The sequence below is a fragment of the Carassius auratus genome, chromosome 32, assembly GCF_003368295.1.
Source record: "Carassius auratus strain Wakin chromosome 32, ASM336829v1, whole genome shotgun sequence".
Taxonomy (NCBI): Eukaryota; Metazoa; Chordata; class Actinopteri; order Cypriniformes; family Cyprinidae; genus Carassius; species Carassius auratus.
This window is the reverse complement of record NC_039274.1, coordinates 32,001,324-32,017,570: the sequence shown is the minus strand read 5'-3', so window position 1 is coordinate 32,017,570 and position 16,247 is coordinate 32,001,324. Positions and strand designations below refer to the sequence as shown.

Sequence of the window (16,247 nt, the reverse complement as noted above, 5' to 3'; positions counted from 1 at the left end):
ATTTATTTGAAATATAAATATTTTATATATTATACACTATAAATGCATTTACTGTTACTTTTAATCAACTGAATGCATCCTTGATGAATAAAAGTATACAGTTCTTTAAAAAATGTACTGACCCCAAACTTTTGAACATAGTATATATATAAAAACATGACTAGCCATCATCTACAATCGCTTTCCAGGATTGTTATGGACTAAAGGACAGGCTTATGTTCAAAAATACAGAAATAAAACAAACAATATATCGACTTCAAAAACCCCTGAGTGTGAATTTGCTTCATTCAAGCTGTTCTCATCAAATATTTATGTATGTGATTACAATTCATTTGATTAATCGGCATTTCATGTTAATGGTATGCTGGTTAATGATATGCTGAATTGAAATCGTTAATCGATTGACAGCCCTAATTAAAACAAAAGGATTCCATAAATAAACTAAACAGAAAGAGTGAGTGTAGCCAGTTTGCTAATAGCAGAGTCTGTGCTTCACATTACAAGGGCCGCTAGGCTGCCTTGGGCCAGACAGGGTTGGACTGCATCATCATCAAGGGTTCAAGCCAATATTAATTACGCCAGTCTAGTCTTGGAAAAATCAGTCTCAATGCCATGGCAGTGGTTGCTAACCACCTTAGCAACTGTCCACATGGCCATGACCTTTGCCCCTGAACATGCCTGCCAGAAGCCTGGAAGTAAACAAGCATAGTGTGTGTGTCTATGTGTGGCAATAGGGATGCCATCATCTAGACATCACGTAATTTCTTCACTTAATCTGACACTGAATGATATTCATGCCAGCGCGTGTCTGAATGTGAATGTGAGAAAAAAGGAGGGGGAGCGATGGCTCGTGGTGTTGCTCATCTTTTTGACATGTTTTTAGATATTCTGTCAGTCTTTCGGCCACCAGGGAGTCTTAGTTTGTGCTATTGACTGAGAGCTGAGAAGCAACACAATCACAAAGTAATCAACACACATGCACACGAACACACAACACAGCCCCTACCGCATTACGGGAAGCACTGTGTTAGTCATCTAATAACTATAACAGAGGTCAGACTTCTGAGTCTCGTAATATATTAAATAAAATTTCCTCTTGATAATATTTAACACATGTAACTGTGTGATAATTAATGTAAGACAGGAAAATAATGAATTATTTGGGCCAAGCATTAGATATATCATTATCTACTGCCAGACAGATCACTGCGGCATGCAAAACCATATACAACAGGACTCATATGTTTCAGTATTCAAGGATTCAAGCCTTACTGTAGCTCAATCAGTATAGCATGGCATTAGCAACATCAGGGTCATGGGTTTGATTTTCAGGGAAGGCAAGAAGTGATAAAATATTAACCTTGATTGCAGTGAATGTCGCTGTGTGAACTTCAGAAGATTTTGGTAGCTGGATCTCATGCAGTCTAAACAAAACATTCCTTTAAATGTCACTATTTCTCCCAGATTATAGTAATGAGATTAAATGGAGACCAAATGCAAACTTTTGAATTTAATCAACATCACTCACTAAATTCAGATTTCACAAGACTCTAAATTCTGCAATCAAAAGTCTGATATTATATATGTTTGTCAGTTGTCAGCTAATTGTCCCAAGATTACGTTTATTGCACTCTTTCTGTATATCAACAAATGTTTAATTTCACCAGTGGGAATTGTAAAAATACTGAGTGCTTTTTAACAAACACGCCAACTAACTTACAGTAGTGAAAAAGTACTTCAAGCCTTTAAATGACAAATATCAGAAACCTCTATTATGTCTCCTGAACTACTGTACAGTATGAAAGAATAACATTTAAGTCATAAATATTTATTTTTATTTATTTTAATTCTATCACAGAAATACTAACAAGCTTTTCCTTCTAAGTAAAAAGCTTTTTAAGTCTTTTTCAGATGCTACTAATTTTCCCTGATTAAGTCAGGTTAATTTGTGTTTTACAGATGCAAATTGTAATTTTAATAATGTGATTTACTTACAAATTACACAGCAAATGACCTACTGTTATTCTTCAGGGGTCCCCTGAGGAATCTTACACCAATTGTATAGGAATGTCTGTGATTGCAATAAATTAATTTTTCATAATGTTTCTCCTATTTTGACCTACATACAATAACTAAAGCAACATTTTGCGTTTTGCTCCTTCATAAACCTTATGGACAAAGGCCTTTTGGCCAACTTTTAAGCATTCAAATGAATTCCTTCCCTTATTTATATACATAATGTTATAAATCTATCACATTAATTAACTTTTTTCAATTAGTTTCATGATGCACACATCCAGAATTTACCAGGGCTTACCATTTAATTCATAAACTGACATTTCATACTGTACGTTTCTAAAACCTTTTTTTTTTTTAAATATATATTTATGGTGTCAGTGTCATTGATTGGACAAATGTTTAAATAATCTAGCATTACACATCTTCACAGACCTTAGTCAGGGTAGTGCCATATTTAATTTTTGACTGGAATGATAACAAGGCTATGAGAGATGTTAGTTCAGCGCATTCAATGAATTGTACTGTTCTTTAACAACATACTGATTGTTTAGCTGACTAAACATCTTTCTGAGAAAAACTTTCAGTAGACAAACTAGTCTAAGTAGACAAAGACTACATAAAAGAGTTGGCAAAAAATAATGTGATCTAAGACCATTATGCAGCGCGTGCCATTGAAAAGGCTGTGAAGGCCTGTTCAAGGACAATATATGTAAAAATAACCTTAAACATATAGTTCAAAAATGAGTCTCAATATTAAAGAATGGCAAAGTCCACACCATGGCTACAGCTAAAGGTAAAAAGGTAAAAATAAAATCTTTTTCACTTGAATTTACATGTTTTCCATCACCATTTGACATTTTCCCCCTCAAACCCTGAAACAACATGAATGTCCAAAACACGTGCAAAAGCAATGCTAATCCAGATCTGGACCAGGGTTTCATAACCCTGCCTTTACCTGGGGTTAAAATGATAATAATCTGTTTTTAAGCACAATGTAAAACCCCCTAGAGATTCCAATTACGTCCAAAGCAGTACGTCATGTGTTAATAACTGTAACTCCAATGTTCCTGTCTGAATAGTGTGGAACAGTTTCTGTACAGCCATTAAGATTCTCTGAGTGTTTGTCCTGTGTAGGGTGTCATCTGGATTAGATTTTAATATCAGTAAGGTAATTTTCACTTAAAAGGGCCTGTGATACTAAACTCACGCAGTGTGGAGTGAGGAGGATTTACTGTCGCATGATGCGACGGTGTCTCATAATTCTTGTGACCTGGCTGCTGCTGTGGCCCTTCAGTTTCTGCTGGGATCAAACGCTCACAGTAAACGGTCTATTAACCAACACAGGATGGGCTGACATACAAACACACAACGCTCTCTCATATCTCATATCCTGCATCTTCACCAAAACACCTATACTCTGTACACACGCTTTCAATTTATCATCTGATTAATATTCAGGTGCCCACGCAGTCTCACACCCCACCCCTTTGCACACACACACACACACATCCATATAAACTTAAAACACACAATGTTTGAAGTCATATTAGCTTTGATTATGGAAATGTATGCAGAGAGAAGCATGGCACTGTCATCTCACTCTCTCACATGCATACACACACACACACACACACACACACACACACAAAAACATATGCACATACAAAGCAAGCACAGAGTTTTGAGTAAAACTACAAAATCCGAATAAACACATTCTGTTCTTGGTAATGTTCTTTCTGCTGCTGACCAAAACATCATCATGTCGAATTACACTTTGCAACGACCTCTGCCTTTATAGCGATACTGAAATGAACCGGAGAAATCAGCTGATGCCTCTGCGTGTGTCACCTTGGTCACGGATCAGTAATAAGGACATACACTAATTGTTCTAGAATTAAACCGTTTGTCTCTTTGTGTGGGTTTCTGACATTAATACACTCGCTATAAATATCCTCAGAATTTAGCAAAATCTGACAAAAAGAGTAATTGACATTTTTAATAGAAAATTTTTCCTCCATTTATGTTCTCAAATTCGTTTTCTGAAAAGCTATTCATTATATCTATCTATCTATCTATCAATCTATCTAGATAGATAGATAGGATAGATAGACTTTTATTAACAGAAAATAAAGTAAAACAGGTGATAAACGTGGCCAAAGGGGGAGAGTGTCCATCAGAAATAGCTGGCCAACCAGCTTTACCACAGAATATGATAGACCAGCACAGACCAGCCTGGTTTAAAACTTATCAAAAACCAGCTCTTTTTAAACTGTGTAAATCACGTTCATGTTTTTGGATGAGTTCTCTCATGTCATTCCTATAGGAAAGAAAAACTCTTTAATGTCTCTTTTTCTATGAATTACTTTTCATAGAAATCGATGAGAACAAATGAAGACTTTTGCTGCTGCTCAGACATTTCTCCTGAGCAAAAAGAAAAAAAGAAAAAAAAAAGCCTAGCAAGCTCCAGGGTTTCAGAAGATATCGAAATACAGATCTTCCAAAAATGCCAAAAGCTGCTTTTTTTTTTTTAGATAAATGTGTGTTCCACTTCATCAACACCATGTGCAGTAGATCTCCCTGCTATTTGATAGCAACTTGTTAAATTAATGGAGTTCAAAACAGTATGACCAGTCCCTGCTCAGTCGCTGATTTGTTAAAGACAAGCTTTCACTAATGTCTTGAATAATGACCTCACACAGTTCCCAAATCAGTAATAAGTGCGCGCCATTAAAGAGTCCAAGTATTTAAACATAATGACATGGAATCATGTTCCCCATTCAATCATGAGTCTACATGGTAGAACATTAAACTGATGATACGATGTGCTGTCCAATGTCAGATTCAAATTTGTTAGGGGAGCTTGAGGTTTCTAAAATGCTCACGATGGACACAGATGAACCCTTTGGCTCTCCTGCAGACTGCAGATCCACCAGCCATACTATATACACATATTCAGAACTGAAAAACTGGGTTTCAATTTGTGAGTGTAGTATAAATATTGTTGGCTCTTTGATTAATAGTTTTGTTTCTCCTGTTTGTCCCACCACAGGAAGTGGAATGTGAATTGAAATAAGTGGAAGAGGACTTTACTGAATAGTACTTCAAAGACATTCAACATTTATACACTAAGGTTGTGCAAAATGAAAAATGACCTATCTATCTATCTATCTATCTATCTATCTATCTATCTATCTATCTATCTATCTATCTATCTATCTATCTATCTATCTATCTATCTATCTATCTATCTATCTATTTAAACTTCAATTTATTTAACTTATTTTAAACAAAACTGTCAAATCAAAGATTTGTCAAGTCTACATTCAAAGTTTGTCTTGTCAAAATATGCTTTTCTAGTTTAAAATGAATTTTAGTTTTATGAATTTCTCTGAATTTCAATTAAATTAAAATAAATTGTACCTTAAAATTTTAATTTGAATAGTAAATCTGCAATTCTGCATCCAGTTCATGTCCTTGAATTCTTTTAAGCCTGACACACATACATAACTGCATGGCCCACATGTCGCAAAACTATGGCAACTGCCCACATCAACAGATCACGATGCATCAGAACAGATGTTTCATGTCAAAACGGGCCTGGGTCAAAACTGTATACTAACCGTTGCAGAGTTACTCAAGAATTTTATGGTACAAGTGTCCATTACAGATAATATATAGACTGCAAATGTCTATAAAAATGTGAATTCAGATTAGTAGTTCATGAAACATAATTTAAAGGGTTACTCCACCACCAAATTTAATTTTTATCATGAATCACTTACCCCCATGTCGTTCCAAACCCATAAAAGCTTTGTTCGTCTTTGACGCCATATGTAAGGTATTTTGAGTGAAAACTGGGAGGCTTGAGACTGTCCCATAGACTGCCAATTAAATTACACTGACAAGGTCCAGAAAGTATAAAAGACATCGTCAGAATAGTTCCCCTGCCATCAGTGGTTCAATTGTAACGTTATGAAGCGATGGGAATACTTTTTGCAATCAAAGAAAACAAAAATATCGGCTTTATTCAATAATTCCTTTGTCAACAGTCTCCTCTGTGTCTCTCCATATCACCGTATGCTGCGAATGCTCTTGTGTATCAGCCGCACCACAAGGATGCACTGTTTTCATTTAAATCAAAGCTAAAAACATGTAGAAACAGCGCATCCTTGTGGCGGGTGTTATTTATTTTGAAGTCTATGGGACAGTATCAAGCCTCCCAGTTTTCTTCCAAAATATCTTAAATTCTGTTGCGAAGACGAACAAAGCTTTTATGGGTTTGGAACGACATCAGGGTAAGTGAATAATAACAAAATTTTTATTTTGGGGTGGAGTATCCCTTTAACATCACTAGCCTGCTGTTCTAATAACACCTGTCCAAACAATTACCTCTCTCACACACACAAACACACTTGCTCAATAATACACCCGGCTCTCAGTAATAAACGCACTCAGAGTTATTAAGTTCTTAGCTCATCATCTCCTCTGACCCTGCAAAACCTTTCAATGTATCACGGTGGGACACCTTCTAGTCTCCAGTGGTAACTGAGATATAAAAACCCAAGCCTGCGTGACACTTATCGCTGCCTCCTAACAAAGTTTTTTCAGCTGAGTGCATGGGGAAAGAGAGGGATATGGCACTTCAGATCAATAAAGACATCTGTTTATTAGATAGAGCGGTGCTGTGACATGGTTTAGCTGGGGAGTGCAGCGCTGGGGTGTAATATTATAGATGTTTCCCTGCTGAGAGCTGACAAGACACACGGTGGCCTGAAATTATATGAGCACTGCAAATTTGAGAACAGGCAAGGAGAAAGGTGTGTGTTGGAGGGACAAAGAAAGGGAAATTGGATGAGGCTGAGAAAAAGAACATATTGGGTCTTAGCAAAACTACAGTAAATTTTTATATGCGGGCTTGCTAGAGTTTGCTCAACACACACAAAATACAGTTCTGCTCTATACATCTGCATATCTTGTTTGCTTATTAATCATTTTTATTAGTTAGGAATTATTTCAGCCATCGATAAGAGTCCAAAATTTGTGCTGAAAACAGGGCATCTACACCTTTTGACCAGTGTATTTTCATGACATTTCCATGACATTTTCTAGTCATTTGTGGTTACTGGATAAGGATTGTTCTAAATCTTTTTATAAAGTTTGCATTCACAGAGTAAATTCAAGCCAATGAAAAATTAAGTGCTGACCATAACTAGAAAAAAATAAATAAATAAACATTATAAAAATAAAAATTATAAAATAAATCATGACTTCTCAAGATTTTATTCATTTTAAGGACGAATGATAATTCATCTTGTTGGTTATCTGCTGACATAAGAATTTTTAATTATTTATTTATTGGTTTCTGAATATTTCATATAAATATAAATATATTTATTATTATAATCTATACATGTGACCCTGGACAACAAAACCAGACTTAAGTCACTGGGGTATATTTGTAGCAATAGCCAAAAATACATTGTATGGGTCAAAATTATAGATTTGTTTTAATCATTAGGATATTACATGTGCATCTCAATAAATAAAAATGTTATGGAAAAGTTCATTTATTTCAGTAATTCAACTCAAATTGTGAAACTTATGTATTAAATAAATTCAGTGCACACAGACTGAAGTAGTTTAAGTCTTTGGTTTTTTTATTTGTGGTGATTTTGGCTCACATTTAACAAAAACCCACCAATTCACTATCTCAACAAATTAGAATATAGTGACATGTCAATCAGCTAAACAACTCAAAACACCTGCAATTTTTTCTGAGCCTTCAAAATGGTGTCTCAGTTTTTTTCACTAGGCTATACAATCACTGGGAAGACTGCTGATCTGACAGTTGTCCAGAAGACAATCCTTGACACCTTTCACAGGAGGGTAAGTCACAAACATTAATTGGCAAAGAAGCTGGCTGTTCACAGAGTGCTGTATCCAAGCATGTTAACAGGAAGTTGAGTGGAAGGAAAAATGTGGAAGAAAAAGATGCACAACCAACCGAGAGAACCGCAGCCTTATAAGGGATTGTCAAGCAAAATTGATTCAAGAATTTGAGTTAACTTCACAAGGAATGGACTGAGGCTGGGGTCAAAGCATCAAGAGCCACCACATACAGACGTGTCAAGAGATTTACTGAACCACAGACAACATCAGAGGCATCTTACCTGGGCTAAGGGGAAGAAGAACTGGACTGTTGACCAGTGATCCAAAGTCCTCATTTCAGATGAGAGCAAGTTTTGTATTTCATTTGGAAAAAAAAGGCCTAGAGTCTGGAGGAAGGGTGGAGAACCTCATAGCCCAAGTTGCTTGAAGTCCAGTGTTAAGTTACAACAGTCTATGATGATCTGGGGTGCAATGTCATCTGCTGGTCTTGATCCATTGTGTTTTTTGAAAAACAAGTCACTCCACCCATTTACCAAAGAATTTTGGAGCACTTAATGCTTTCTTCTGCTGACCAGGTTTTTGAAGATGCTGATTTGAATTTCCAGCAGGATTTGGCACCTGCCCACACTGCCAAAAGCACCAAAAGTTGGTTAAATGACCATGGTGTTGCTGTGCTTGACTGGGCAGCAAACTCACCAGACCTGAACCCCATAGAGAATCTATGGGGTATTGCCAAGAGAAAAATGAGAAACAAGAGACCAAAAAATGCAGATGAGTTGAAGGCCACTGTCAAAGAAACCTGGGCTTCCATACCACCTCAGCAGTGCCACAAACTGATCACCTCCATGCCATGCCAAATTGAGGCAGTAATTAAAGCAAAAGGAACCCCTACCAAGTATTGAGTATATGTACAGTAAATGAACATACTTTCCAGAAGGCCATAAATTAACTAAAATATTTAATTTAATTTAATTTACATAGATAGTGAATTTTTAGTACGTTAGTGCGTTTTTGTTAACTGTGAGACAAAATCATCAAAGTTAAAAGAACCAAAGACTTAAACTACTTCAATCTGTGTGTATTGAATTTATTTATACTATGGGGCCATTGAGTGCTTGAATCTGATTGGCTGACGAATGTTCTGAGGTGTGCAATTATTTTCTGGGAAACGCAATGCGAACGTAGTTCCAGGCAGCTCTCTTAACCGCATTACAGTTCCATATCACTTCACAAAGTTAACAGTAATAACAGTCACGCAGTTCACACAAAAAGGTGTTGTCAGCGCTGCCCTGGCGATTTTATCAGTTAGTGTAACAACTTAAAGCTACATTTCTCACTAGTGATGTAATAACAGACACTGCAGCAGAAGAGTGTTTAGAGACGCACAGAGGTACGTTCTAATTCACACAAGCTCTCTCCAACTTTTTTTTTCTCTCTCTCTCTCTCTATGTGTGTGTGTTTCTCTGTTGCTCTCGCTCTCTTTCTAATGGCTTCATTAATAACTGCATTTAAATGCTATCAACGGCTCAAGCCTCTGTTACCAGCTTTAAAATGACGTTTTGGTACTAGCAAAAGAGGAATTGGATGAGATGCAGAAGAAATAGTCCTCCTCACAATAGCGATTTAAGTACAAAACCCGGACAAATCCCTTTAAATAAATAATCGGATCGATGTCTTGAGGTGTGGTAACCATAGTATAATCAGAATAATTGACTCCAGATTATTAAATTAAATTATTAGAAAAATAATGCACACCCGAGGTGTAACCAGCACTCCGCTTTTTTCTAATAATTCAACAGCCCGTCATCAATTATTCCTTACTTAATGCACAAGTTTCGCAATTTGAGTTTAATTACTGAAATAAATTAACTTTTCCATGACATTCTAATTTATTGGGATGTATCTGTAAGTAAAGATCATGTACATTGAAGATATTTTGTAAATTCTCTACTGTAAATATATTAAAACTTATTTTTTGATTAGTAATATGCATTGCTAAGAACTTAATTTGTACAAATTTAAAGGCGATTTTCTCAATATTTGGATTTCTTGCACCCTCAGATTGCAGATTTTCAAATAGTTGTATCTCGGCCAAATATTGTCCTATCTTAACAAACCATACACCAATGGAACGATTATTTATTCAGTTTCCAAAATGTATCATTATGACTGGTTTTGTGGTCCAGGGTCACATATTTATCATACATGTAAATCGATCATCGCGTTAGTTCAGTCAGGCCACGTTAGTCACGCTTGGATCAGCTGACTGTCAGCTGTTTCTGATGTGTACCAATCCAGTCTTGACACCTATCACCTGCAGTCTATTTAAATTCCCATTCTTCAGTGTCTCTTCCAGCGCATCGCTGCTTACATTTAACTCCCTCCTCCAACCCCAACTCCACCAATTTAACCTGTAATCCAATCTAACTTGCAGTTAGCAGTCTCTATCACATTTTTTTTACAACTTAAGTAATTGTGAATTGTAATTATGTATGCTTATAATGGTTCTGTTCTGTACCCCAGGGGGGTTTGTCTTGCTGCTCTCCCTGCTCTGTCCAAGCATGGCTGCATGGACAGGTGTGTGGAGTGTTGCCCAGAACATAACCATACCGCCAAAATGCAATTATAATTGTCATAAATATACTTGACGGAAATGGTCCTGATTGAAATATGTATTTAAGAAACCTGACTAAAAAATACTGCAACATAAAAATGTGTATATATCTGTGACAGCAAAGCTGAATTTTTAGGAGCCATTACTCTAGTCTTTAGTTTCAAGTGATCCTTTAGAAATCACTCTAATATGCTGTTTTGGTGCTCAAGTAATATTTCTCATTATCAATGTTGAACAGTCGTGCCACTTAATATTTTATGTCAGGATTCTTTGATGAATAGAAGTTAAAAAACAGCATTTATTTGTAATACAAATGTTTTGTAACATTGTAAATTACTTTATTGTAACTTTTGATAAATTTAATGCGTCTTTGCTGAATAAAAGTATGAATTTCTTTCAAATAAATCGTTTTTCTATTCTTTATATCAAGCCATTTAATGGTAGCTTATTCTGTTCCTAAATAAGATGAAGAGCAGATTGGTCAAACAAGTTTTTGTAAACGATCTTCAAAAACTAGCTTGTCTAGACTCAGCGTCACAAATAATTAGTGTGCATGGTTTTCAGACCAAAGCAGAAATTCTAAGACAGCATCTATTAAATTATTTTCTACAGCAGAGTTTGACATTTTGGCATTCAGCAGCTGTGGAACAGAACAGAGAACTTTATTCACGGTACCAAAAGTCTGGCACTACACCTAAAGCTATCTGTAAGATGTTAAAAAAAAGTTGCAGAGTAAAAGTAAGGATTACATTCGCAGAAGGCAACTTCTGGCACAGGCCTGGCATGTATCGTAGCGATGGCGTTGTGGTCCATTCATTCCATACAGCTGGGAAAATGCCCACTGTAGTTCCACTTTAAATAAGAGAAGGCATCACTGAGACAAATGCATGCTGCCGTTCAGATACAGGCAGCCATAGATCACAATGCTTGTGGCTGTTTTATCTAGTGTGTTATTACATTAAACTAAATCAAAGGAATACGCACAAGTAAGCCCATGTGTAATGAAATGCCAGTCTGTGTATCAGCTTAAATGTTTTTTTGGCATTCATTCGTAAGCTAGCGTATTGTTGCTAATCGTATGTGTTTTTCTAAATCGGTTTCTGAAGATGGCCTATTTCAAGAGAAGCACAAGACGCTACTCTTTAAATATTTTCTTTTCCCTCAAGATCCTGTCTGAACACAACTTGTGAATGTCATTACAAACACCCTGTCTACACAGCATTAAAATATCTCTCCCTCTCTCAGCTTTCTTCCTGATTCATGCCATAGTATAAAAAGACAAAAACTTAAGTCATTTATAGCAGGCAACTTCATCTGAAATAATAAGCCACTATAATGCTCTCCATAAACTTGCAAGGGAAAAAAGGGAATAACTATGTAAAAAATGCCAGAGGGCTGCAAAAAGCACTCAAGATGGCAACATGTCTGCAATTTGAGCGTCGCAGGGTACAGGTGTGATTTACAAACCCATTTGGCTGTACTTTATGATGGCAATGAATTTTATATTTTGACAGGATTCCGGAATTGATCGGGAAATAGAAATCGCAGAAAATGTAAGGCACACTTTGATGAATTGTAATTATAATCCACTTAGATTTTGCTGATGTACTGATGTTTATAAGTTATACAATTATAATAGTAAAATACATAATCATTGAGCTGAAGGATAATGGAGAGTCCTTATTTAGTCTTCAGACTGCATGTGTGTGTGTGTGTGCAAATGACTTCTGATGGCTTGTTTTCTCAGCGGTCGCACAAAAGATCTATTGCTCTGAGCGTGCCGACAGGGGGTGGCCATAGCAACACAGCCATTAAAGACCCATTGAAGAAAATGCCACTAAGTACAAGAAAACACATAAACACACATACACACGGTAGTTACCCGAGCATTTAGAGGAAAAATACACTTCAAAAGCTTGTGTGTAGTTCACACACACACACACACACAAGCCTTAAAAGCATAAAATACAGTACAGCTTGAAAATCAGACACTCAACAGGTTTGCATGAGTGATAAAAAGTGTTTGTGCATTTAAAGAGTGGTCTTTAATAAAAGATGACATCTAAGTGTGTGTAGATACATCTACGTGTGTGTAGATACAATGAAGTTTATATCTGACACAACTAGTGAAGTGCTTCTAATTTGCATTTTTCTAAATTTAATACAGTTTTTTTTTTTTTTTGGTACACATCATAGCAATTTGCTTTCATGCAGTAGCACTGAAGCTGCCTTAATTCTTCAAGTTTGTGTAAAACCTGATATGCATGCTCTCTAGCATGATTTGAGAATGATCCAAAGAGCCTCTTCAGTGCTTCAGTGTAAGCAGGAACATCTGGCCATCTGTACAAAAGAGTCACATGATGAATGTCGTAAATGTACATGTTTGATTAGTCATCTAAAAATATTGTACAACCTTAAATGTATGTTTGTATTATGACATTTAAGTTGACATATTCCTGTAAAACCATGGGATGAGTTTTTTTCTCTCGTCATCAAATTAATTACTGTGAAACAATGATAATATAATGCAGGGAGAAACGTGATCATTTGTAAAAACTAATTTTATTCCTGAAACTTTGTCCTTGTTAAGAAAAAGCCTATTATGAGATTTTTCTCAAAACACACCAACTTTGTTCTTGAAATCTGTTATTATTTATTTATTATTTTAACTACAACATTGTCAATCTGTAAATGTAATTTTGGTAACACTTTACAATAAATGATATATTTTTAACATTAGTTAATGCATTAATTATCAATACAGTTAAAAAATAAAACACTTTAAATTATTTATTAACTGTCATTAATGTTACTTAATAAAAAATTTAATAGAACTTCATAAAAATCCATATTCATGTAAGTTCAAAGTGTATTAACTAACACTATTAATCTTAAAAGTGGATTAGTAAATGTTGAGATTAACATTAGTGAAGAATAATGAATTCTGTTGTACCTTTCATTGATGATTCATGTTAACTAATGTATTTAACTACTATTAACAAATGAAATCTTATTGTTACAATAATTTCTTTAACTTCTTTATTTCAAAATCCTAAAACTGCTAATTTCCAGGTTTAAATAACACACTGAATCCCAGATTTTCTATGAGGATTGTTGAACCCCACTGTATGCATATATGTGCTCTTTATAGATGCGTGTCTATGGGTGAAGGATGCATATCTTTATGTAAAGAAACTAAGTAAACAAAGTTTCTGCCTTTCTCTAACAATCACACACACACACACACACACACCACACCACGCACACTCACCTATTTCTGTATCATCTTTTTATATGAAGTACAGCTCTAGGTTGAGCTCTATACATGTTGAATAAACAAATAAATAATAACTGTATTACTTTATTCTTTTCCTTTTTTTTTGTTTGTTTAAAGGTCACAAATGCAATAGCGCTCCGAAATTGAGTCTATATAATTGTCTCGAAGGAAAAGTAGGAACAAAAAGACGTGGAGAGAATAACATCAGGCCACATAAAAAAGAAAAAGAAAAAAGAAAGATGTGAATTTTTAACTGTTTGTATATCTGAGCCTGTCGACAGTGGCTCCAGGACACAGTGAGCACCCTTGAATCTTTGAAGCAGCTGTCATTGTGTAGTGCATACTCAAGGGAGCATATGTAAGCATACTTCAGTTTAAGGGAGAGTAACTGGGAGTGTGTGAGGGGGTGAAAAAAGCAGGGCAGGCTCTGTGTGATTACTGCTTCTGATCACTCAAGTGTTCTTAATAAACCCGTCACTGTCTCTGCAGCACTAATACACCAGAAAGCCTCCTTTTTCATTTTCAGGATGGGGACAGCAGTGTGCATGCTTATGTGCTTGAGAATGTGACAGAACAAAATAAGAATTTATGAGAAAGTCAGCTTCCAGAGAGTAGCTACCAAAAAAAAAAAAACCATTCAATACTGAGCAATAGAACACCGCACACACACACACACACACACACACACACACACACACACACACACACACACACACACACACTTCACATACAAACCAGCGTAGCAGCCATTTTAAAACTATGGGAACACATCTGTCAGAAGTAATGGTCCTCACATGTACAATAGACTTTCAATTTGGGAATCACAAGAAAAAACTACAGCAGTGAGTGACTATTTAAATCAATTAAAACTGCATTTGCTAGACAAAGTTAAACAAATCAGCAACAGAGATCCATCCTTAAAGTCAACATGAAATTATTTTGCTTTCATACACATCTTGTTTTGTATGATTCATTAGTGCACATTATTTTAAATTGGGAAAAATGTCTTCATAATGTTTCATGAAATTGTCACATTTCAGTCTGCCTATTTGTGTGTGTGTGTGTATGTGTGTTTATTTTCCCATCCCATCTTAACATGCAGATACACAACCATCCCCACACAGAAACAGAAGCTGAACCTAAAGCACATGAAATTAAACACAAGATAAAAAAGTAAAATAAAAAACGAAAACTGATAATCAAATAAAGCTAAATCAAAATATTAATATTATAATAGTATACTAATTCTAAAACAAAACTGGTCAGAAACCTGTTTGCAATGATAAAGCAAAACCTAATATAAGATGGAATTATCCCTAGTGCTACAAATGTACACACTGCACACAATCTCTCATATATCAACACCACACACCACACACACACACACACAGAGACGCACCACCTTATATTTCGATTCCTGAATTATTTAGCGACTTTTCCATTCCAAGTATAACGTGAGAGAAAAAAAGCTGTCCCAGCACTCTCCCTTCCTCTGACTATTTGTCCTGCTCTTTCTTTCTGTTGCCATCACCCTTTTTCACCCTCTCTCTTACGTGTCCCTCTCACCTCCTGCAGCAAATGCATCCTTACTTAACTGAACTGAACTGAATGACTGGTCCTCCTATCTATTTTTAGGCCATCATGCCCCCCTCCTCCACTCGGTTCAACTCTCTCCCTACATTATTCTGTCAGACGTTTCTGTTGAGCCACGGCTGTGGTCGATGAAACACCCCTCTGCACACGGGTATTAGAAGACTCACACACCCCTTGAAGAGCTGAAGGAGAGGAAGGCACCTCTCTAGAACTCATCTGAGCTTTTTAGGAGCCAGGCTGAGGAGAGTCGAGATCAAAGGAAGAGTGGAGCGGAAAAAGAAAGGTAATAGTTATTGAGAAGGTCTTCAGTAAAAGGAAAATGGAAACAGAATGGAAGGGCTACATTAAGAGAGTTTCTATGTTATCCTTCAGATGCAATCCTGGAGCCAAGGATTCACCTACAATCTCTGCAAGCGAGTCTGGCTCTGTAAAGTAGAACTAACTGGATGGCCAGTGTGATTTAAAATAATTTAAGTGATGAAGAATCATAAGAAATATTGTCACGCGGAGTCCACAGATGATATCCAAATTAAAGACTTTTGATTAAACAAAATTCAAAATGCGCTATGAAAACATACTGTAAAACTCAGTACTCAACTATTACACTTTTATTGAAAATTTGTGAATCTAGACTGCAAATAAAAAACTGATTGTTCTGTGACTTGATATTTAGATGCCACAAATCTGCAAACATTAACACCTGATTCCTCACTTTTACTGTGAATATCAACAAGTCCTGTTCAGTATTGAGCAATATAGTATGTCCAGTCATGGTAAACTAAAAGATCTTAGCAGGGTAGGTGTCATATTGAATTTTACACAGATGAATACAGGGCTGTGAGGAATGGCATCCAA

At 36.0% G+C, this 16,247-nt stretch overlaps 1 protein-coding gene across 4 annotated transcripts in view; it reads right to left on the bottom strand.

Annotated features, from left to right (window-relative positions):
* The window catches only part of LOC113052176 (neuroligin-2-like), a 162,483-nt gene that overhangs the window by 101,162 nt on the left and 45,074 nt on the right, over positions 1-16,247 (bottom strand). Inside the window, exon 2 of one of the 4 annotated variants that reach the window (XM_026216542.1) lies at positions 12,778-12,862. The exons of the other annotated variants lie outside the window; for them this stretch is intronic. The gene's annotated coding sequence lies outside the window, so the exon portion shown is untranslated. The remainder of the gene's footprint in view (positions 1-12,777; positions 12,863-16,247) is intronic. 4 annotated transcript variants of the gene reach the window in all.